The sequence below is a fragment of the Malaya genurostris genome, chromosome 1 (assembly GCF_030247185.1).
Source record: "Malaya genurostris strain Urasoe2022 chromosome 1, Malgen_1.1, whole genome shotgun sequence".
In the NCBI taxonomy this organism is placed as follows: domain Eukaryota; kingdom Metazoa; phylum Arthropoda; class Insecta; order Diptera; family Culicidae; genus Malaya; species Malaya genurostris.
In genome coordinates this window covers 56,791,258-56,817,518 of record NC_080570.1, presented here as the reverse complement: position 1 = coordinate 56,817,518, position 26,261 = coordinate 56,791,258, and the positions used below count along the sequence as shown (strand labels likewise).

Sequence of the window (26,261 nt, the reverse complement as noted above, 5' to 3'; positions counted from 1 at the left end):
GGTGACGTATAGCGGAAAGAAACCAGTGCTGCTAGATTTGCCACAATGGTTATTTGATTAGTATTTAACACGCTCTATTTGGTAATATTAGAATCCGAAACAGTTTTATTTATATATAAAAATCAATGATATAATTAAACTAATGTCACGGATACCAAAAAATACATGTTGATGATAATTTAAAGAAGAAAAAATAATTTTTTTTATTTAACATTATGAGAAAACTTGGCAACCTTGCGATACGAAATGAGATGAAAACAAAGCGCAATCAAGTGAATTAAGTGCAAATTTTCATCTCATAATTTTCATTGCTTTTATTACCTGATAGGTAAGTTTTTAATCGTTGAATAAACAAGTGGAAAGTGAACATTACTAACTATAAAGTCATCCAACATTGAATAGTTGTGTAATTATGTGCAATAGTGATCATGTTTTGAGACGAATCGATTAGTAAATATTCAGAAACACGATGAATTGTAAAACTTCAGACGAAAGTGGTTCCTAAATCAAAAAGTGAGTTTATTTTAAGTGAAAAAAGCGATCGTTGAATGTTTTTTAACTATTTTTTTCAATTGGAAAGTGTGGCAAAACCTAGAATAAATTTTTTTAAATGTTCCACAGTTTTGTTCAGGTACGTTTAAAGATATGATTGATGTTCAAAGTTATGAGGTGAACGAATGAGATGGAAATTGGAGCTGAGATTAAATAGGGAGCCCTTACCCTACATGGAAAATTTTTAATGCGGAAACATGTAACCGTTATTCGGGAAAGACCTTTGCTGGAAGGCTTTTTTTAGCGTACACAGAAGGTCAAGCTCTGCATTGAAGCGTAATGTCAGGACTTTGCTTCACTTTACTACCCAAAAATACTGAACCTTTTCATGCGTCGTCTGCATTGGAAACGATGCGGACCGGCTGCAAATTAATTGTCAATCTCTTTCGTCAGCTTCTTCATTCATATAATGCTTCATGGTAAAGCTAAGAGCAAGAGCGGACTCACAACACGCGATAGTTATTTTTGTTGTAGTTTCGGGACACTCAATGCAGGTGAACATTGTCTCACGCACTTTTTGCGGTTGGCAAAAACTAAAAATTCATTCCTTTAATTGATAAGCCGCTCAGTTCTGCCTTTTTTACCTGTAGTTTTCATAATATTTACTCCATCAGATTTGCATATAATTATAGTACATGTGCTGCACTGTCTTCGTATTTAATCATAGATCGGCTTGAAATGTTCGGCTGGATGGGTGCGAAGCCGATTGTTTTACTAGAACTAATGTGAAACGTTAATCAAAGCAAAAAATTATCTTCCGTCATCGAGTACGGGTGAACACATGCCTGACTGTACTTTCACACACATGCCCAATACCAAGGCAAAGCGAATTGCAATTGCACTACGGCTGCATGTGCACGTTTTTGCGGTCTTTGCAATAACAGCAACAACAAAATCATACTCGCATGGGAACCGGACCGTACTACATTGTATGAGAGCACACAGTTGCAGCTGGGGGACTCGTGCAATCGGTTCGTTTCAGCGATGAGTTTAATGGTTCTTAAAATATCCCCACCGGTTACCGCGTTTGTCACTGCTTCAGCAGGAGTGCTGTGTGTTTTGTCTAGCCTTCGTGGTGCGGTGGTATCCCGTGTGCAATGAGTTTTTTTTGTTGTTGTTTTGTTTCTGATTATGTTGATTAACTCGTTTAGTCGTGGGCTGCAGCAAATGTGCACTTTTCGGGTCCACTAGCAGCGCGTTGTGAGCTCTTCCCCGCATATTTCTGTGATAGCACATTGAAGAGGTACAGCTCGTGTAGTTGATTTTTTTCCCTTGCTACTCATTTCATGGAACGGCAATTTGTGATAACGAAAAGTAAAGAATATCGGATTGCTCCGACGTTGTTATGAAAGTGTGAAAACTTGTTGCATTTTCCGATCCGGTAACTTTTTGAATGTTTGAGTGCGTGGAGAAAATAAGTGAATGCTGTGAGAGCGCATCGCGCCGTTCAATCGCGAATATTGCCCGTTGTTATAAATTTGTCAACCGTCCTTTCTGAGTCCTTCTGACCACGGAAACAGGCAGCAACGAGTGGGTGGATAGTGCAAAATCTGACCTACACTAGCAGACACAGCTCTCAGACGCTCGTGTTTTCCATTGCCAAGCTTCGATTGTGTGATCAATATTACCATCTACGGTATCCGTGAATGCAGCAGCCAGGAAAGGGGTTTCGTCTTGTGCAAAGTTGCTTCCAAAAGTGCACGAGACGAACAAGGTAAGTGAGTAAGACGAGTAAAACGTATAACCAGTACTCGCGATGGTACAGCTGAAAGTACCAACAACATGCACAAATAACGAGAGCTGGCAGAGACATTGGATCGAGCAGTCAGCGGTACGTACTGATGCAGTTGAAACGGATCGAACGATGTAAAGAAACAAACCAGTGTTTGATTACACTGGAAGGCTTTTTCACTGTTTTGCGCTTTTATAAATAGAAAACAAATAGTTACACTGAGATATATTTTAACGCGGTTTTTTCAGGTGTTTTTTACACATTATTTCTGAAGTTATCCTTGCTTTGTCCTAGAAATGCATAAAACGTCGCGATTTGGTGTCATTCCGAAAATTTGTTTTTACTCAACTCTCACAAATTTTCGATTTTTTTTCAAAAAAATATTTTTGTGATTACACCATATCTCCACATTTCATGCATTTCTAACATATTTGGTAGTGTTCACCACATTATCAAAATTTCACTTCACGAAAGGGTAACGAAATTACTTCAGATTTGTTTTTTTAATAACTTTTTCCCTGCACGGAAAAGCCAGCGATCGCAAAACAACTAAAATACTTGTATGCATGAAAGCGAAAAAATGTCTCAGTTGTTTCAACCAATTATTCAGTTATTTGAACTTAAGACGCCAATTGCAATAAATATTTTTTACTGTTAGCCTCTTCGGAGGCTTTCACTGCTTGAACAACGAAATTTTACCTAATTAACTGCTTATATCTTTATCACTAAACTCACAATGGATATATAAATGAACCCAAAGATTACAATTCTCTAAAAGGAACTCACCAGAAAAATGGTCACAGGGAATTAGGAAATTTTTCCTTCACTTGCAGAATGGCTCGCTGGTAAATCTAATGCTACAGATACACTTTCAAGAAAATACAAATAGTACCACTTCACTTTAGCAGCAAATTTTTAAGCGTTAAGCGGTTTTAATAACATTGACATGAACTGTCCTAGAATACACTACTCTCAGATGAAATTAAAACAGTTATACTGTAAGAATATCTATTTAACACATGGAAAACTTGTTTTACAATTAACTGTTATATTCTTCTGCATACTTTCACTTACATAAAACGACCACTACCTAACTAACATAAATGACGTTCATTTACCATTGAAAATTTTCAATATGAAACGCTTCTGGTGAAATGAAGAGGTTTTTTGTTCTGCGTTTTGCTGTCTTCGTTCTCCGCCAAGTAACAGCATTTGAATACATCAGTTTCGAATGTTGAATGGTTATAACAAAAGCAACAGATATGTTAGTGAAATCAACAACATTTTAATTGAAACAATCAGGGCGTGAAACAAAAATTGCAATATTGTATTTCTGTGATCTGCGGGTTCTCCGTGTGTATGAGTATTTTCCGAATATTTTTCACAAAACGAATTAAAAAAAAGTAGGATTTTTGTTAATGCCACGTTTATTACACTACCACTGTTTAAATAGTAAAACATAGGCCCAAACACGAAACATTAAAATCAATCGAATCTATAAATAGACCCTGTTGCCCGTTTACTAGCTTTGGTCTATGATAATCCATGAACGGAGACACATCGGGCGCGCAGGCTGCCATCTACGCCAAGACAGAGGAATCAATGGCGAATATGAGGTTCCGTTCATCGATCCTTTTTACATCCTGCATTTACGCACAGAGTGTGGGACTCTCCACAGGACTACCACTGTATAATTGGAACTACCCACTAAAACACCTTGGATCTCCAACCCTACTACCCCGGAATTACCGTTAGGTATGACTTCGGGGTGGAAAGTTATCGGTTCTCAAAGCACCTTTCCCGGACTTATGCATCGTCGTGGACGTCTGCGTCGTTCTCTCCTACTTTTGGGCCATTTATCACTCGATTTTGAGCCACTCGTTTCGCTACAGGGGATCGACCAGGACGATGTCGAGGTCGGTCCGGTGATTCCTGTTGGAGCTTAGCTTCCTGTTCGCTTTCGCCTCGACGCCCCAGGACTGGTCTACGTCACGAACTACTCGGCTAATCTCCGACGATGGATCTAACCTACACTGACGGGAAAGTTATCCGACGATGAAAGTTTCCCCGGGACCGACGCTCCCGAAACGATTCGAACAGCAGGATGCCTGAGTCGGTCCAGTGATTGCGGTTGGAGGATGGCTTCCGGTTCTCGTCTAATCCCCGGCGAAGGATTTAGACTACACCGACGAAGAGTTACCCGACAACGATCGTTGATCCCTCTTTAGCGGAAGCCGTCGCGGCTGCCTGTTGTTCTGCGCTCCAATTCCGTCGCAAGATTCACGCGATCTGAGAGGTCGCGGTCGACACTGCGTTCCAGTACTCCTCGTTGTGGCACATCCCCTGGACTAGGTGCTCTGATGTAGTTTCTCTGCCACATACATCCAGTAGACTATTCCTTTGTGTCGCAAATTGGGGACAGGCAAACAGGATGTGTTCTGCAGTCTCAAGCTTATTTGGGCAGCCAAAGCAAGCAGGGGATGCCGCGTGGCCGAACCTGTGGAGGTACCACCTGAAACAACCGTGACCTGTGAGGAACTGCGTCAGGCCAAAGTTTACTTTGCCGTGGGGTCTGTTGATCCATCCGGAGACTCTTGGAATGAACCGATGTGTCCACCTGCGCTTAGTTGAGCTGTCCCATTTCCTTTGCCACTCGCATAGGGAGGCTGCGTTGGCAGTCCTACGGACGTTCCTGTTCTTCCGCGTTCCGTTCATCCATCCTAAACGCAGATAAACAACAAATAGTTCTTTTGTGAGCATATCTGCTGTTGGACATTCGTAGTGTAAGTTTCACTTCAAGCAACCGTTCTAATGGCTCTAAATGTAATTAAGGTTACTTTCTTTACAAATCAAAGGTAAAAATCATCAGTTTAGTGCAAATACATTCAATCGGACCGAAAAATGAAAAATGATTATCCGAAATAAAGTAGTCAAAACATACCTATATCCTCAAAATGTTATATTTTTGTAGCCATTAGAACCGCTCTTTTGAACTTTTGATCTATTATGTTCATCGTTCGCTCCGTTTGCAGTGCGGCTTTCGCTTCAAACAAGTTCGAAAATTCATCAAACTATGAACACAACGGAAAGAATACATATACAAATCGACAGTTCTAAAGGCCATAAATGATGGTGTTATAATCCGCGAATACGGTCAAATCATTTAGTTCAAAACCATTGTAGGGAAGTGCACACATTCAAGTGGCAGATTTACTTTGTGCGCCGTTCGCCAAACGAGAGGCAACCGATAAGTTCGGAAGTTTGCTCGTTGAAATAATTGTCAGCTGTGTTGAATGTGGAAGAAATGGTAAACTTCGGTTATTTTCAGAATCCAAAGCATTTTGCAAAGAATTAATGAGATTTTACTCGAAATTGATAATTTATTAGTAGAACACCTAATCAGGCCAAAGTTTACTTTGCCGTGGGGTCTGTTGATCCATCCGGAGACTCTTGGAATGAACCGATGTGTCCACCTGCGCTTAGTTGAGCTGTCCCATTTCCTTTGCCACTCGCATAGGGAGGCTGCGTTGGCAGTCCTACGGACGTTCCTGTTCTTCCGCGTTCCGTTCATCCATCCTAAACGCAGATAAACAACAACAAAACGAGTAGCATACCAAAATAAATGTGCAATTTTAAAGTGATCTGCCCCTTGTCGAAAGCAGTCCTACGACAATCTTGCGGTTATGTCTCTAGTATTACTTACTACAAGTTTTTTTCAAACTTTTTTTTAAAGATTACACTAGATTTGGACGTTTCATGCATTTCTAAGACACTTGGCATCAACAAAAAATCTTAGACTATAGAAATAGGTAAACTATTGGTGGCTATTTTAAGTGACTGTTATACGAAGATTTCCGAAGTAATGCGGTTTTTTACGCGGATCTTCGAAGTTACTCGTTGGTTTCTACTCGCATTTTGAAATTACGCGGTTTTTACGTGAATTTCCAAAATCACGCGTTTCTTTTGGAAAAAATTACGAGGATCAGGTTTGTTTGAAAACTGTTTGTTTTATAACCGACGAAATTACACCAATATCCCAAATGTATACAATTATATCTTTGTACATACTTGCGATACGATTTTGATATTTAAGCTTCTCTTCGCCAAGCTTGTGTTGAAGTTTTGTATGCAAGCAGTTATTTCTATAGTGTTAAGTTTCTCTACCATTCTGCGATTTCGCTTGAAGCGATATACTTTTTCTCATTATCAATCGAGTTCATCTTATATAAATTAAAAATTATTACTAAGCACTCATTTACCCTGGGAAGTTGTCAATTTCTCAGGCGAAACGACATCACATGGAATTTCATCCGAGCTTTCGTGCCACAAGATCAGAGCATACCAATTAAAGCTTCAAATGACACCTTTTGTCTTGTTGTCATAAAATGGCACTTTTTGTCTTGCTGTCTAGCAACAACCTACCTCTAGCATGCTACGCGAAGGACTGAAACATTAGCTATAATTTCGCCTCTATTTATAGATTCGCGTGCTTCCAATAGCTTTGCTTTTGCATCGATTGAAAAATCATCCAGTCCATAAATAAATAAATAAATAAATCAGAGCGATGCTTTCCCTTTGATATACTCCTTTGCTCACTCCTTCAAAACCGTCGTCTATGGCAGGGAAATCCGGTATGCTGGAGATTTTTAGCAGACAAAACAGGACACTGCTCGCTACTAATCAAAATTTCAATCGTTTATAAATAAAAATATGGGGCTTGATACATTTAAATCGAATCTTCGAAATATTTCCAATCAAATAATGAAATAATAATAATAATTGATACAAAATATACTGAGCTGTAAGTGTTTAAAATCTGATCACATCATTTTGCCATGTTTCAATTTTATCACGGATGGTTTTTGGCAACATGATCGTTCGAATATGACTTAGTATGATATAAGAAATATGGAAGTGAAACTATTTTCATAAAAAAATGCATTCAAGCTGTTTTCAGCTAAAATTGCTGGACGTACATAATTTAACGCATCCAATTCTGTTTACCGCGCCATTTTTTGCACGTTTTTCTATACTCGAATAAATATACGGATAGAAAAATAAATTAACTTGATGATTAAGTCACTTGGACAATTATATCACCGAAACTTGAAATATTAGCCATGTGATGTTCGAAATCGACCTTAGCCCAATTTGGGACTTGATCTTCGAGCTTAATCAATGACCCAAAAAAAATGTTCCAAAACGAGTCTAATTATGTTGAAACTAATTCACCCATGACTCCGGAACCAAAAATCACAGCTATTTGATCTTCGAACTTGATCACCGACATTGAGCTGAATCGAATTATTTATGGGTCTCCGTGCTCCGTTCGAAATTCGGGTTTTCCAGTAATTCTTTTACCTTTATGTAGAGAAAAGAAAAAAAAACAAAAAAAATGTTATAATGAAATTGGCTCGATGATATGAAAAAGGCATTGTCACACCACTAGGTGGACTAGGAATACATGTTTGAAAATAATTTCAATTTAAACTTGCGCTGGGTATTACTTTTACTAGTGTCAATTGAAAAGTAAACATTTCCCAGCTGAAACCACTTTTAGTCGTTTTTCCTGTTTTAAGGTAGCGCTTCGCCGTGGTCACGGGAGTTCGCTGTCTATCCCGGGGTTTCACGCACTTTTCCCAAAAATCGATTCGTATATAAATTGTGCCTGATAAACATTTTTATCGAAAGATTTCGTGCGAGTTATAAAAATAAATGAGTTATTCCTTATTCTTTCGCACGCACACAATGTCAACTCATGCATTGGAGTGTGCAAAATGCTACATGCGGTAGACGCTAACAACATTTCTTTTGTTTTCGTTGTCCGTTCTCTCTGCGTAAACGTTGAATATAGATGAGTAGAAAATGTAAGAAAGTGTTACTACTTTGTAAAATAATTTCTATTCATGTTTCAGTAGAACCAGAAATCAGTAAAGATTTTCATCGCTACTAGCTTTGACGCTTTGTTGAAAACGTAGCACATCCCTACATATGCGAGTTGTTTATAGCGAGAAAAGGAAAAAAGAAAACCAAATTTTAACAAAACTGCACGAAATCTCGCGAAAGAAAAGCTTTCTAACTGATATTTTTCGCCAAATGCATAGTAAAATCATTTACCTACAATCGTATGTTTTTGATTTTTCGTGAATCGGGTCAGTATTTTAGAAATTTGCAATTTAGGGTGAAATTTCGGCGACAAAGCAAGAGGAAGCAGTGAGATGTCTTGCTTCGACCTGACCACGGCGAAGCGCTACCTTTAAGTTCCTGATGAAAAACAATCTTCTAAACCAGCTACTTCCATCCAGTTTTTTTAATGAACCTTTTTCGAGACACTTAGACTTGAAATTCATAAGACTCTGTTTTTAAACAATAATGCTGTTTCATCAACTTTACACATTGAAGAACATTCAATTTAAATGATACATACAGTTATTTTTAACTTTATGAATCAGCATGACTCATTGAAAATAGTTGCGTTTTATGTCTAAGTATTTCAAAAACGACTAGTTATAGGAGGAAGATCAGCAAGTGTAATATACTGCTTTTTATCTGTAGAATCAAATTCTATTATGTAAATTACTATTTTTCATCAGAACGCTGAAAAAATCATTAAATATTATTTCAGCTCTAACATCAAAAGAACATGTTGGCTTCATATTACATGATCAGTTGACTATGAAAAAGCCCTGTTCAAAGCGGGTGCCGCGTTTGCTCACTGTTGACCACCGAAAACGAGAACGTGTTGATGATTCTGAGCAGTGTTTGGCCACGTTTAAACGTAACAAACCGGAATTTTTGCTTCGATATGTGACAATGGATGAAACATGGATTCATCACTTCACTCCGAAATCAAAACCGATCGTCATCTGAGTGGACAGCAACTGGTGAACCTTGTCCGAAGCGCCAGCACAACAATCGGCTGGAAAAATTATGGCCTCGGTATTTTGGGATGTGCGTGGTGTAATATTTGTCGACTATCTTGAGAAAAAAAATACCATTAACAGTTAATATTATATAGCGTTGTAAGAGCGTTTGAAGGCTGAAATTGCAAAGAAACGACCGCATAGGCGAATAAAAAAAATTTGTTTGATAAAGACAACACACCGTGTCACAAGTCAATCAAAATAATGGCAAAGCTGCATTCAAAGCTTTTCGTAAAATGTTATCCTTTTTTTTGGACGGAATTGGATTGTATGTTTATATTGATGATCATAAGGAAAAATATACATGAGAAATAAGTAATGGACATAAATTAAAATCATTGACGAATAGAAATAAGAGATTAGAATAATTAAAAGTTGGAAATTGTCGATAGAAAATATGATACCAATATTTTATGCATAAAATACCAGCAAAACTTTTAGCATTTAGAGTTCTTATCAGGATTTCTCACAGATTGACCCAACCCCGAATAAAACTCGTCCATCAGTATAGAATCTGTTGCAGATGTAAGCCATCCTGAAAGTAACAGACCTCTTCCCAAGGCTGATCAGGAGGAGCGTCAAGGTCCTGAAGGAATACCGAATTAATCCAAAATTCTCTAATAAAAGCAGCATTGGAGGAGTAAAAAATGAAACCAAGGGTAAGCGCGAACGCTGGTGGAGGAAAAGGTAGAAAGGAAACTAAAAAAGTTCACTAATGCGGTCGAAACTAATTCCAGAACAGTTAAAAAGACTTAACTAATGAAAACGTTTATTGATACAATAGATGTGTTTCAAACATTTTTCAAAACTCGGCCAACCTTTCCCGGCTCTGGGGTTCGTTGGCCGACTTTTTTCTTCGCATTTGATTGTTAATAACTATTTTCCTGATTTTCATACAGGAATGAAAAAACACACATGTGCTCAAAAGGTGTATCTTCATGACAGAGCAAAGCGTTTATCAAAATGTCTAACCAGAAAGCGTACAGAAATTCCGAAAGCGAAACTCGGTCAACTAACCCCGGTCTCCCCTATTAATGGTGGAGATACCGAGGTACCGTTACCCTGACCCGTCTATAACTGGCAGTAACTGGTGTTTATCAATTGGTCACTTACGAATGGTCTTCTATCTTGAGCTTATCATTGTTTCGCTAATCTCACTTTTAGTGAATGACTGAAAAGATTTTTCTGTGCACTTGAATCTGTTTCGACAGTAGAACCTAGTTCTCGTCTTGGCCAAGTACTATAAATCAAATCTTAGTCTAAACAGTGCATTCCAAGCACCGCGTTTAGTTATTAATAGGCGACATATTTATACACGCTCTGTTTTAGGAAAATATTTCTTATTTCGTTTCTTCAGAATGTTATGAAGATTCACCCAATTTTTATCAATCGCAAATTAGCGTGCAATTATTATCTTGCCGTGTACCGACGTACTTTCCTACGTACCATGTTTTGCGTCCTTCCCGCTGGCAAGCGCTGCTATACCAACAAACTCCCGTGTTCCTAAATCCATACCGATACCTTTTCTGTCACGCCGTCGAAGAGCGATATTCTATTTCGGACGGTTTTGCGAGCACACTCTTGTTGAGTTGAAGATGTAAGCAAAAAAAAAGAAAATCAGATTCGCGCGACTTGTGCTGGCGTGTACAAACACATAAATCGTAGACGAGTGTAAATATTGCAACAATGTTACCGAGACGGTTCGCGTGGTAGCGGCGGTACCTGAGCAGGTTCATCGTGGAACCCACTGCCGAACCGGTTATTTTGCTGTGCCCCAAAATGAACACAAATCACTCGAAAGTAGACGGGTTTGTCCAGTCCGGTTTGAAGTAGCGTTCGTTCGTACGTGAGTAGTACGTACATGCCACTAATACCATTGGACAAATCGTCACCGCTTCCAGCGAGAAACTCGAAAGTACGCGTGCGAGAAAGAAAGAGAGAGAGAGAGAGAGTTGCTTTCTGTCAGAAAGTAGTATCAAAATAAAAATAATTGCGAATCGAACACGATAACTGAGACCTACCTCGAGTATGTGATGCATCACGTTGTCTTCAGGACCGGCAATTCTCCCCTTAATGAAAGAGATGATCGAGAATCAACCAGGAAGTTTCGTTTTGCTGGTCACGTTTTCGAAGGTGAGCAAAGAAACAAGAAACTGTTACAATATCCATATTGGAATGTATTTAATTGAATGTCTTAGGTTCCCGATTCAAAGTTAAGTTTTGAATAGAAGTCCAAGTCGAATGTGAAAACTAAAAAATAATTGTTACGTAGTTTTGCTTGTGATGATGAGCGACGCTACAATTGACAACGAGATTTCCAGCAACCGTTTAAGGTACTTTCGTGAAAACGCAGTAGCGATTCGTAACGTGATTGATTCTACCCCAAATGTTCGTTATCTGTGATCATTCTATTAAAAGAAAATTTGCAATCGAGTTTGCACTTAACATAATCAAATTCATTTAGTAGAGCGGCATCGCCAAGTCGGATGAGATTAATTGGTAGATTCCCACTACTGAACCCTTTCTTACATTGTGACGGTTTACTTATCTTTATTAGTACTTTCATCATCACAACAATATTATAAACAACATCCTGGCAATTAATGACAAAGTTTACACCTTTCAAATTCTTCACACATACCATCAGCACCATTTGCCGGTTCCACCGAATACCGGCAATATTTTGACAATGATATTAGTGCTGATACGCTAAGCACGTGCGTTTTTTCTTTTTCGTGGAGCGTTCGCCGTGAGTATGCTGGTAGTGGGTACGCCTTCGGTGTGCCATCTCATATGAGCAGTATGCGTGAAGAACTGCGACTGGCAACAAACCGCGACGATAACTGCACCGATGCGAGCATGGCTAATTTTTGATCTATGGCTCTTACACCCAATGGGTCACTTTGGCGAGCTTGGCAGTCACGCGTGTTGCCGTGACGTTAATAGCATGGTGAACGATTTTTCTCATTGCGATAGTAAAGTAGTTTTCAGTATTTCCCGTATGGAGAAATGCTACGCAAAGACTGTACCCGTTAAAATGCAACAGACAAGAATGATCACTAAAAATAAACACATTTTAGCTATTTATTTATAAAATTGATTTCTTCTAATTCTTGTCGTTTTTAAAGATCTTCCCGGTTTTCTGGAGTTTATCCTCCATAATTTGGCGGAAGTATCCTATTCGACAAACTCTCACCAATTTGACGGGGTTTGCTCCTTCGAAACAAAACACAAAATCGTTGACTTCGTGCCACTCCATCACCTGTTTCGTCTGAAGGCACGATGCCAAATCCTAGTACTTCCTAGGAAATTTGTCATTTGAAGATCTGCTTCATTATCTGCAGTGCCACCAATAGTGTCGGTTTTTTCGGATCATTTTGAACAACTACGTTCAGCGAGAAGTAACAGATAAAAGAATGCCATAATTGTCGATTTTTTTTAAAAAAAGGTCCAAGATGAAAAAAATAAAAGGAGTTGTTGACTTTTTCCCAAGACTGGAAAGCTGTGACATAACCTAAAAAGTAATCTCTCGCCTACCGTGCGTTCTCGGAGTTACAATTTTTCATTTTGCTTCCACAGTCAGCTCGCCGATGGTTTGTCTTGGTATCGTTGATCGATTTTATCACACACCGAACACGGTCGAATGGTCGATTCCCAACTGTTTCGTGATCCACCTGTGAAACTCGACTGGATTTTCCACGATCGCGTCCATTTTTTTATCGAAACACTTCTTACATGGGACCCATCTCGCTAATCACCTGACAGAAATTTCATAGGTCACACACAGAAGAAAGTCTTGCATTATTTTCGAGTACAGTCTTTAATCGTTAGGAACGACGAGTTTCCCGCTTTCGGACGAAAAGTGAATGCGATAAATAACTCATACGGGATTCGGAACATTAATTCGAATCGTCGTGCGTCTCGTGCGTCGTACGTTTTTCGGCAGTACGTACGTTTCTCGGGTGGAGATCAATTTGGAGGATGGCCCGAAACAATGTTGGTTATTATATGCGGAGTAAAACGTTCTGCTAGTGGCCACTACCGGGATCATTCTTCATCGACAGTTTAGGATTCTGCTAACCTATTCTCATAATTGTATTTAAGTAGTCTAGCGATGCATTCAATTAATTTAATTTAGTTAATTTACATGCCACTGCTTTCACTGAACGCGAGGTGCACAATAATTTACGACTGGTCGATGGATCGAAAGGGCCAGGATCGGACGGGTTACCTCCGTTTTTTTCGTGATGGAGCTAACAACAAGCCTGTGTTTGATGTAATCGGAGAGAAAAAGTGCATTTTGTCGGTTATGCCACCTATACTATTAGATCTCCGCAACCGGAAGTGACAGCCATTTGATCGACGAACTGGATCAATGAACCAAAAGTAGCTCTCCAACAAGTCTAAGCTTGTTGAAATCGGTTCAGTATGAAGCAGATAGAAAAGTTACATACACGTGGATACACAGATGCTGACGTTGATCTGAGCCGAATGGTATGTAACACTAGGGGTCCCTGAAGTTCCGATAGAAAGCCTTTTTTCCTGCAAATCCAAGTCCTTTCTACAGAGACCGACAGAAAAATTTCTCGAATAAGTTGTTGAATAACTGTTGCTATAACTCAAAAGCGGAATTTTTTGCTGGCAATTGTAACGAATTTGTTTGGCTTTTCCTAGATTTACCTAGAAGCTTATACTATGGAGAAAGTGTACAACAAATTCCAGTAGAATTGATTGCGAACGATTTCAGTTATCGCATCCGCCAATTCAAAAAAGTAGTTTTAAGAAAAGCACATTTGAACACATAAACTCTATGGTTACAATTCGACAATTCGAAGGCCCGGCTATTAATTTTTGTCCTGATCCGATTTCCAGTTTCCGAGTAATGGAGAAAATTATTTAATGAAATTTTGAAAAATACTCACAAATTTCTTGTTCTCAGAACCGGCTGAACTAATCTCCAGAACTTAAATTCCAATGAAAGATCCCATAGTCTCATGGAAAGCTATCAAATTTTACCCGACATAAAATTTGAAATAGAACAGGGTTGTTATATTGATTTTGATTGGTTCTTTTCGGCAAGTATTAACTGAGAGAGACGAAAGATATGAAATGAAAAGACGGATAGGTATTCTAGATTGAATCAGTTATAAATTTAGAACGGAAAAGTTAGCCTAGGCAGGCTCATATAGGCATGATCAGAATGCCAAAGTTCAAACACAATAGGTATGGGGTTGGCACTTCTAACTTGGTGCCTAAAAAGCATTGGACACAGCTGCGGTGTCAGTAGTAAAAGAATAATAATCGCGTGATCGGATCCAAGCGAGAAGATTTGAATTCTATTTTGCCGGTGTCAGTAGCATAGTGTGGTGAAGAACTACACTTGTTACACGACCATACTTGGGGACTCGAATTTAGTGTTCGACCCCCTCAAGTAGAAGGTAAAATAGAATTCATTTCTTTCTTCTGATCATGCCTATATGAGCCTGCCTAGGCTAACTTTTCCGTTCTAAATTTATAACTGATTCAATCTAGAATACCTATCCGTCTTTTCATTTCATATCTTTCGTCTCTCTCAGTTAATACTTGCCGAAAAGAACCAATCAAAATCGATATAGTAGACATTATGCGGCAATTAAAACCAAATAACAGAACAGGGTTGTGTACGGGACACGACCGATCACGATGACATTTAAAATGCACAAGCAACCTTCTCTACTGCATTATCGAACCGCACCGAGTGAAAATCGGATCGATACTGATCCGTGATGCTAGATAATTTTGGCATATTTCCCGTAAGCACCAGCGGATTCAAGCACGAGACGAATAGGAGAAGACCGATTTTTGCTCACCATGCAAAATAGTTTCCGTTGAAAATTCAGTACCCTTTTTCCGGACGTTTCGATTTTATCACGACTTTAGACTCCCATGTTCCCACATAAGGTATCGGAGTCTCGTTTGGATCCGACTTCTGGTTCCGGAATTACAGGAGGATATATATAATGAAGTTGAAATAATGTCACTCGTTTTGATAGTAGATGCAAAATCGATTTCGTCCATCTAACATTCAAATAAAAGATCTTGAGGTCCCATAAAAACTGCTTGTTTTTTAAACAGATCCGTCTTCCGATTGAGGAGATACCGGGTGATTAGTGTAAAAACTTCATATAATTTCACAGATTTTGAGAGTCGATGACCAAATAAACTTATTTCAGTTTTATCGTTATTCGGTTTTCGATCCCGGAAGGTACCAAAAAATTTTATGTGAAACGCACGACGACTTCTCTAAGATGATAACACTGATTTTCAAACACTTGGAATCTAATAAAATGGTTACTAATCCATTAAACGAATTTCACTGATTTCGGGTACACCGATTTCCGAATTCCGTTTCCGAAAGTATCTGTAATAGAGAAAATTGAAGAAGGCCAAAACGAATATAATGTACAAATTATCAAATTAAAATAAATGGTGTAGCCGGGTTGGCATATAAAACTGCCCCCAAACAGAAAAAAATGATATACGCTGTTTGAAAGGGTTTATATTGGAGATTATTTCCCCAAAATTTTAACCCTTTGACTGCCATATTGGTGGAGTTAGAGTGGTTCTCCTGATTTTAGTTTTATTCAAATTTTTCAAAAACCTCTATAGCAAAAAATTTAAAAAAATCAGAAATATTTTAGAAGTTATTGGAAACTTTCTGATTTTTTATCAGAATTTTTCAAAATGTATTTCATGTGAAAAAAATGTTCAAAATTTTCAATTTTTTTTTAATCGGTCTAACAATTTTTTACAACTCTAGATTTTGCATTGAAAATAAATCATTTATGAGTACATTACGCTGTAATTTTTAAAAAATGTGGACGGGTATAATATCAGGCTTTAAAAAAATAAATCATTCGGAAAACCATGCGCCCCCATCGAATTGTCATCATCCGATGGAGACGCATGGTATTTAGTTCTAAAATCATATACCACATGCCCTTAGAACTAAATACCATGCGTTTCTATCTACAACTTGAGTTCAGGGATTAAGGAAGAATTTTCAAAAGGAAGGACCGGTGAGAAAAACATGAATCAGAACTTTTGACATATATTTAGGTTTTAATATACGGGTTCAAGTTTTTATTTATGAACTGATAAGTCATTTTACATTTATTTTACATTTATTGTATTCAAATCAAATAATAACTATATTTAGTAAAAATTCTAAAGGACAATTAAATTAAAGTTCTTTTGCAGAAAAAAATATTCCCAAATACCAGAGGCAAAATCAAGAAAAAATCAAAACCAAACGAAAAAGGCGGGTGGGTAAAGTCAGAGACATAACTGGATGTCGTGAATACGAAAAAACTGGTACGCCCTTTTTCACTAATAGAGTTTGAAGCGATGCACCTACATTAAAGTACAGATTAGTTACATTAAACAGTTACTATTCTACAACTATATATTCCAAACTTGACACAATTCCTTTTTAATTTGCTAATATAGGCAAGGTACGATAAATTTGTAATTTATTTTTATTGAAGCTATGAAGTGCGAAGATTTATGATTCTTCTAGAAATTTCAGTAAGAGACAATTACAATGGCCTGGTCTGAAATCTATTGACGATCTTGGGTAAGCAAGAGTAATTTTAATAATTATAATGATAATATTAGTGATAATAATAATAATAATAATAATAATAATAATAATAATAATAATAATAATAATAATAATAATAATAATAATAATAATAATAATAATAATAATAATAATAATAATAATAATAATAATAATAATAATAATAATAATAATAATAATAATAATAATAATAATAATAATAATAATAATAATAACAATAATAATAATAATAATAATAATAATAATAATAATAATAATCATAAAAATAACACTAATAATAATGGTCAAATGGCCAAGTTTCATAAAGAAATTTGAAATAATAAAATCAATCATACGAAGTATTGATTATTTAGCTCGATGGAAAATTATTGGAATATATCAAGAACTTTAACTCCGCTATCCGTAATATTATCACTAGCACTTCATAATTAAAATTGAAAAATCTGGCGCGAATTCATAATATATAAAAACCAACAATGATAATTTTATAATTATAATTGTTATTATTATTTCATTGTTATAAATTTCTTAAAAACAAAACACCAGATATATGTTCAAGATAAGTAAGCAAACCGTTATAATCAATAATTTTTAAAATATATGCCAAACACTATAGAAAAATTTACCATAAACATACCATATCGGATTTTGAATTCCGCTTGCTCACAACACTTTCTGAACAAATATGGATTTTTAGCGGTATTAAGAAATTATTTTCTTTCGCAACATTTGAATCTATATTTTTCAGGATAAATAAAACAAAGATTAATCTGTATATATGGGAACCCTGCTTCGCATGGCATATTTTCACACGACCCCATACTAGTACAAAGATGTGTTCAACATCATCACTTTCGCTTTCGCATTGCCGTTCGTAATTGAATGTGTTAGTGACGGTACAAATTATTTGAATTTCCATCTTGATGAATCGTTTGGTAGGAAATATTGAGATCTGAGATTGTTCTCGTGTGTGTCTTGTTTCGGCAACAGTTGCTCAGAAAATGATAGGAAAGCGACAAAATTCAACTAGTTCTTTATGATTGTCTTTAGCACTTGCTGGACTTTTTGGCTGCCTTGCTGGACTTTTGGGCTGCCTTTCTACCGGTTTTCGGTGCCATCGTGCTGACGGTGTCTCGTACGTTCAGAGTAGCTGCTTTAACCTAAATGACGCTGTTTCTCACATCACATTTCATTTTATACCTACTACTGGCAGCGGTGTACGGACAGCCCCTTTCCCAAAATTCCTTTTCTTGTTCGCAGAACCGGAAACAGTGAGACGACAGGTCCTCGATGTTGCTCTGGTGTGTCTTATTTCGGAAACAGTTGCTAAGCGAATGTTAGGAAAAATGAACCACTCAACTTTTATATGGATGCTCTTGTACAGAAGCAGACATCTCGTGTTCTGATTGGCTGGTGCTGTCATGTGTCGAATCAAACAGGTTTTTCAATAGTGTACTATTCAACAACTTCAATGTTGTTGCAATACACGTTCAAGTTGAAAATTTTCGATTCTATTGGTAGTTAGATTATATAAATCCTTTCACTGATCACTGAGCTATGAGCTTTCAAAATACGAGAAAGGCAAATGCGCCTTATGAATTATCCTCTTTGATACTCGTTTATACCAAACATTACAAAAAAGTTTGATTTTGAACTATTTGAGATTATGTCACACAACTGAAAATTTTATCATAAAATTGTGATCATATTCCCGATGGCATGTAGCAAAATTATGTTGATTCATTAGATACAACAGGAGATATTCACGATTAAAAACTTATCACTTTCTCAGAGGGTAAATTTTGAAAAGGCGGCCCATAGTAAAGTAAGTCGTATTCTCGACAAAAAATTCTAAAATTTTGAATATTTTTTACACATTAAATACATTTTTAAAATATCAGAAAAAAAACAGAAAGGTTTCCCATAATTCCTAAAATATTCCTGATTTTTTTCAGTTTTTGAAAAATTTAAATAAAATGAAAATCAGAACAACCACCCTAACTCCACCAATATGGGAGCTGAAGGGTTAAAATTTAGGGAAAATTATTTCCAATATAAACCCTTTCAAACAGCATATATCAATTTTTTCTGTTTGGGTGCAGTTTTTATATGAAAACCCGGCTACACCCTTTAATTTTTTTCTTTTTAATCTTTTTCATTGAATACTTAGTGTTCTTTCATGAAATTTTTGTTGAGCAATATAAAAAAAATGTTCGTTATGATTTTCAAAAATTTACATTATTATGAAAATATGTAACTTTTTCAAATATTATTTCTCCATTCTAAAAATTTGACAGTATTTAAATTTGGACCTCAGCTACAACATATCGAAAAATTAAAAAAAAATCAAAAAAATTTTTTTTGAGATATTTTAATTATAAGTATTTATTTTAGAATAAAAAATTAAACGAAAATTTTTTTCAACATTTTTTAAGTAGTCCTCATAATTGCCTAAAACTTTTTTTATCATAAAGAATGAATATGCAAAATTTGAGCCAAATAAAAAAAACACAAGAAAAAATCGACCTTCTATTTCGTATGGAATTGCTCTTACATAAGATTCACCGAAGAGTTCTTTGACAGATGACTGGAATTTGTATAAATGTTACGTATCGTTCGGTGGAAATAATATTTTGTAGATCGAGACCGCAAAAATCAAAATAACCACCTTCGCGTCACGATCAAAGTAAGAAACACGGCGCACTAGAAAAGTTTTTTTTCTCCTGTAATCGGCTTAGCGCAACATCGCGCTCAGGTACAGACGAATTGTCACCCGGCTAGGTATTGTTTGTTCGTCTTCATCGCAAAATGGCAAAAGACGTGCTTTAGCTCTAAGAAGCCGGCGGCAGCTGTCGCAGTGTTACAGATTCTTAGCGTGACGATGTTGGCTTAGCGAGCCGAAAGTGACCCGCAGTCGCTTCCTAAAAGCGATGAGTGAGTGCCTGCCTGCCTGTCTGCCTGAGCATAGAGGCATCGGAAGGATCGTATTAATTTATGCCATCGGGTTCCACAGATGCTCCCCTGGTCACACTCTTTCTCTGACTGCACCGATCAAAGTTGCTCTCGCTGCTGCTGCTGGTGCAGTGTGTACACATTCTCTTCCGTTATCATCCATGCAATTAAATAGATGCATACTGGGATGCACACACAACTAACTGCAGCTTTCGTGTGTTGGTATGCCAATTGTGTAGTGTAAACATTCGCTCATACATAGAAAGCGGTTCAGGGAAACGAAAGCGCGGAAAGGGGATAAGACGCGATTCGCGATAGTGCAATTTTGTGTGTATTCGTAGGGGGGCTACAAGTTCTCTATTCACTGTTGGTTGTGCCGTGTCGGAACGAACACACTCGCTTGGCTTAGCTTACTGTGGCACGACGCGATGATCACATAGTAATAGAGTCAGTAGACACGGGCAAATAGCAGTGCAAGAGAGCGAAATCGTAAAAAAGAAAAAAAACAACAAACGCAAGAGTATGCAAAGGGTTCTTCCAACACTACAAACACGGCCTGCTGTTTCGTATATATGTAGTGCTGGTTTGCTGCCATACGGTTTGGACAGGGGTGTGTAAAGTGAGTGTTGATGACGATATTTGGTTGGACGCAGCGCAGCGACCGGCCCTGCTAGTGCACACTGCCTTGTCCTGCAGTGTAGTTGCTCGTAGTCGTCAGTTTGTCATCGATGCACTTGGGTGTTGCACTTCGATTCCAATCTGGCAGTTAGTTCAATCGCGACGGCATCCGAGGTTAGACTGTGAAATCCTTTCCGCTCCGCAATCATCGTTCGACCTTTGAGTAGGTTTTGAATTTTGATTTGCTTCGATCGCGTTCCTGCCACTTGATTGCCACCGAGAGGATCGTGCATCGGCGGCATTCTGAATGCGGGGGAAATTTTGCATTTGTCAATTTGCAATTTTTCTGCTTTTCGTCAAGTCCGCCGAAAGTGACGTAAATCGATGGTTTTGAAAAAAAATCATCCAAGTAAACACATCGCACCACTGATCATCATCGTGTGCGGGAGTTAGATTCCGTCAGATCCCGAAAGTGACACCGATGAAGTTGTGATTCTTTCGGTTTTGGTTGCTGGACCGCGTTGTATGTTTCTTTCGTTTTTTTTTTCTTGCTGTGCGCTCTCGGACATCCTTCGCCCGGTTACCGGGCGCGTGTGATTGCACGATAAGAGTTCACGTGCCGCGAACCCCGCTCGCTCGGTGGGTGATGAGAATGTGTGCAAAATACTCCTCCGTGCGATATCATCTGTTGTGAAAATAAAGAAACTGAATCGAATTGATGCTCAGCTGCTGTGAGTGGTGGCAGGGGAAAGATGAATAGTGAACCAGAATATGTGAAAGAGAACGTGGCAACGCGAAAGTGTGCTATCAATAAAAAACAACATTGATAAAATTAGTTTACAGTCAAGTAACCGGAAAAATACTGAGTGTTTGTGGTGACAAATGAGATAATAAACAGTGAAGTTTCCACGTGTCAGTTAGCGGCTATTTTATTGTGGCAATAACGGAGCAGCAGTGCAGTGTGTTCGGTGCTGTCACAGAAAATTAGGCTGAGATTTTGTAGTGTTTTTTGTTATTGGTGCGAGCTCGGAACCGGTTACGATTAAACGTGCGAAGAAGCGCATAATTTTAAACAGGTAATAATCGAACCCAAACTAAAAGTCAAAGGAGCCAAACTAGCTTCGGATCTGTTCGCGCGGGTTTCCGAATGGATTTCCGAAAATTCTCCGAGGAGTTGACGCTAAAATGTGTGTGAACCTTTTTCTTATTTTGAATCTTATTCGCCTTTGTTAGCGCTTGGATGGTTCCTAATTCCAAATAGCAGATCACTTTTTCTGAGTCTAAGTTGTTGAAAATTACTACTGTTCAATAGTTTCCAAATGATGGGTAATTCTGAATACGATAATCACGATTTTTCACATATTAAACCTAAAAGATTCTTTGACATTATCAACTTAATTTTTCGCGTGTTAAAACAGTGCTCGTTTTCGAGAAACATGACATGGAAAATTGAAATTCTATATCCCTCATCAGGGCACTGAATAATGAAACAGATTTTTGCCTCTCCTTCGAATCCGGTTCTCTTGACGTAAACGATCATAAGGTTAAGGGAACAGATTGTTTGATTGAAAGCTTCACGGATGAAAAAATTATCAATATTATTATTGCATATTTGACACCGGAAATTGAATATGCAATAGTTTCGTAGTTCTTTACTCTGCAACCTATTTCGGGAGCAAATCAAAGCGGAATTCAATTCAGTTGCACATCAATCAAGATTCTCAATCTAAAGCAATACCAGAAACTAATAGCAGAAATAGTTGGCAATATTAGGATCGACTTGTACACACCTAGAAAAAATCTTGCAAGTTTATGTCTTCTGAGACTGACATGTACGAGTGCCAAAACGGACTCATTTTTGCAGTAGACTAAACAAAAATTTAATGTATTCTGGGCATATTTTTAACTACTGAAACATGTAAATTCACACGTCTGCTTAAAGGGTGAGATATGTTTTTTGACACATTTTTAAATCAAAATCTTGCAAAATTACGAATTACGTTTTTTTTTAATTGTATCATGTAAGAATATGTGTTAACTGTAGTTTCCATAATTTCATTTGATTTGCAGGTAAGTCTGCATCAGTTTGACTCGAGACTGATATTTAAATAATGGGCATGTATGTATTTTGGCATGAAAATTTCTTCCAATCGCCGAAAACGTTTAGTGAGAAAAGGTATCGAAGAAAAAGTTTTTTTGAAATCGATCGAGCTCTCTAAAAAAACGTGCTTAATCTACCTAGCAGTGAGATCCGCATGTATGTTTTCGCGTAAATATTCTTCGTTGTGTTTAGTTTTCATGAAATTATTTCAATGACCGTCGTTTCAAACCAATTGTTAAAATTTTAGAACGGCATTCCAGGTGAATCGAAGGTAGAAGTTGTTTGGAATCTTAAAATTATGACTTTTAATCTAAACGTGTGACAATTGATTAAGCATTCCCTGAGTTGTAGAAGTGGGTTCCTCTTTAAAGTTTTTTTTTCATTATTTATGGTACTTCCAGAAAGGGTATCCAGAGACCAACATAACCAAAAATAGTTCATCTATCCATGAGTTAGTATGACGAATAAATTGAAATAGTTTTGAGCCCAACTTTGAAGATTTTTTCTTTGATATTGTCATCTTCTATGATGCTTTTAATTATAGAAACTCATCACCTTGTAATTTCAAAATTGGCAGCCGGAATCGGATAAAATTCACCATTTATTTTATTTTGAATTTTTGTTTATTAAATTCGTTTTGGCCTTCTTTTAGCTTCTCTATTCCCGATTCTTTTGGAAATCTGTGTAGCCGGAGTCAGTTAAATGGATTGTCAACCATTTCATTTGATTCGCAATTTTTGAAAATCAGTAAAGCCATCTTATAGAAATCGTAGTGCTTTCCAAATATATTTTTTGTATTTTGGGATCGAAAACCGAATACTGGTATAACTGAAATAAGTTTATTTGGTCGAAGACTCTCAAAATCTGTGAACCCGATAAGACCGATAAATTTATGTGCAATTTTTATACCCATCACCCGGTATCTCCCGAACCGGTGGTCGGATCTGATTAAGAAACAAGCAGTTTTTATGGGACCTTAAGACCTTTTATTTGAATGTTAGATAGACGAAATCGGTTCAGCCATCCACGAGCAAAATTAGTGACATTATTTTAAATTCATTACACATATCGTCCTGTAGTTCCGGAACCAGAAGTCGGATCCAAATAAAATACAAAATCCGTATATGGGAGCATAGGACTGTTCATATGAGTCTTAGTTTATAGGAATCAGAGTAAATTAATGAAATTATTTTCACACAAAAATTTGTTATTTCTCGACGTACTTCTTCGAATAGTATAATGGTGTAAAAAGTTGTGTTCTTCCAGCAATTATTGTTGCAAGTATTATAAATCAATGTAAATATGAAATTGTGCAGCCATCTTTCTAATACATATGTCATGTTCGAACGATTATGTTGCCAAAAACGAACCGTTCTAAAATCGAAGCGTCATGAAAAATAGTGCTGTGCATAGTTTTTTAGGTGCTATTAAACAATTGCATAAAGCAGTATTGAAAATCGTGCTTCACTTTGCTCTGAAACATCGCTTATTATCAAGCACGTAAAACTACTATACTTATTCTACTGGAATAAGACGAAAAGTCGCTTACACAAAAATATCGATATCTCCGTTAAAAATGGACGAATTTTAACAATCTATGGCTTGTTGGATAGCTATTTGCCGTGCAAAATCTAAGTCGGAAACATATTCTGTTTTCAAGGTCAACTGTGACAGATTTTGTCAAAAATTTAAAATGTTGACATAAAACTTCGTATAACTCAAAAAGTAAACTTTCGATCTCAAAACCATTCAATAGCATTCAGGATGATGGGTAGACCTCTCATTTGCCACTAGTTTGATCAAAATCGTCCCCGGTTGGCGGTTCAATGCATAGGACGGACGCTAGTCTTACAAGCCAGCTGTCGTCTGTTCGAGCTCCGACCTGGAAGGATTCTTAGTGTCAGTAGGATCCATAGTACTAGCCATGCAATGATTCTGTACACTAAGAATCGGCTGCGAAGTCTGTTGAAACAGAAAGGCCAAATTCCACAAAAGGAATGTAATGCCAAGACTTTGCTTTTTGATCAAAATCGGTCCAGTCATGTTTGAGATACGTATATTTGCTCAGTTCGTCGAGCTGAATCGATTGGTATATGACTACTCGGTCCTCCGAGCCGCGAAAATTTTTTCTATAGTTTGAGCGAATTCTATACCAATTTTTTATATTTATAAAAAAAGGTATGGACTGAAAAAAGTCACTGCAGTACACTTCTTCAAGAATTAAAAAATAACAAAATTTAAATGAATAAATAAAGTAATTTTGAAAAATTGAAGAGATGCCTTTAATTTTTCAAAATTATTTTATTTAAAATCTGTTATTGAAACCAACAGATTAGTGTTAATGCAATTCGTGTGTTTTTTTTAATTGAATAGTTACAGCTGAAACAATTCTTCGTTATATTCAAGAATTCAAACTTATGATGAAAACTAGCCAATTGATCACTAGAAAATGATTTTACAGCAATAAATTTACTCATAGTATCCAGTTTCTTTGAATTAGCCATTCTCGAAATATTCAGACAAGAGCTTAGATTTTTGTTGAATTGCATCCTTTTTCTTCAAACTGATGTAACTTGGAAACTGTAATTTGTGATTTAAAAATTAAGATTTTACAGTGGAAATAGTTTTAAGCTTAGACAGTTTTACGTTTCTGGCGAAAAAAAGTACTGAAAACAATATATGAATATGAAAATGATTCAAAATTTAAAAACTTTTTTTTAATCTACCTAGAGGAGATTAAGTCGACAAATAAAGTTAATTTTGAACCGAAAAAATCGTGTTCTCTTTGTTAGGCCCGGGACTTTTCAGCCCATGTGTTATGTGTTAGAAGAATATCAATGTGAACATTTTTTAAGGTCACACAAACCAATGAGTTTCGCTATATTTGCTTTTTGTTGTTTTTCATAGGAACAAATTATCCCCTGGGTTTCGACTTCCTTTCAAGTTTATTAAGGAGTACAAAAAAAAATTAAGCAACAAGCTCAAAAACACCGTAACTAATTAGCAACTAATAAGCAACAAAGTATTCGCTGGGTTTCGATAAAAAAATTGAGCAAAAAATTAGAAATTACCGTTTAAAATTAGCAACTAATAAGCAAAAAATTATCCACAGGGTTTCGATTTTCTTTTAAGCTTAATTGGAAGAGGTGCTTTGTTAACTTCATACAAACTTTGCGAAGTGCTAAAAAACTAATTAGTAACTAATAAGCAACAAACTATCCATTGGGTTTCGATTTGTTTTAAAGCTTTTCCAGGAGGGATCCTTCGTTAATTTCATATGCACTTAACGAAGTACTAAAAAAAAATTGAGCAACAAATTCACAACAATCATAACTAATTAGAAACTAATAAGCAACCAACTGTCTACTGGGTTTCACTTTTTCTCATAGCTTATTTGGGAGGGGTGCTTCATTAATTTCGTATATACTTGTACTCAAAAAAATAAGAAAAATTCGAACAACTAATTCAAGATTACCGTAACTAATAAGCGACAAACTACTGGGTTTCAATTTGTTTTTAAGCTTATCCAGAGGAGGGGCTTCGTTAACGTCATATGAACTTAGCGAAGTACTCAAAAAATAATAAAAAAATGAGCAACAAGCTCAAAATTACCGTAACTAATTAGCAACTAATAAGCAACAAATTATCCCTAGGGTTTCGATTAGCTCTCAAGCGTATTGAAGAGGTGTGCTTCGTTAACTTCATATGAACTCAGCGACGTACTAAAAACATAAAAAATGAACAAAAAATTTAAAATTACCG

At 36.8% G+C, this 26,261-nt stretch overlaps 1 protein-coding gene across 8 annotated transcripts in view; it reads left to right on the top strand.

Annotated features, from left to right (window-relative positions):
* The first annotated feature begins 1,536 nt into the window (after positions 1-1,536).
* The window catches only part of LOC131440137 (uncharacterized), a 486,136-nt gene continuing 461,411 nt past the window's right edge, over positions 1,537-26,261 (top strand). For 2 of the 8 annotated variants that reach the window (XM_058611189.1, XM_058611187.1), the window contains exon 1: positions 1,537-1,795. The gene's annotated coding sequence lies outside the window, so the exon portion shown is untranslated. The other 6 variants (XM_058611185.1, XM_058611186.1, XM_058611178.1 and 3 more) reach the window with 6 other exon arrangements.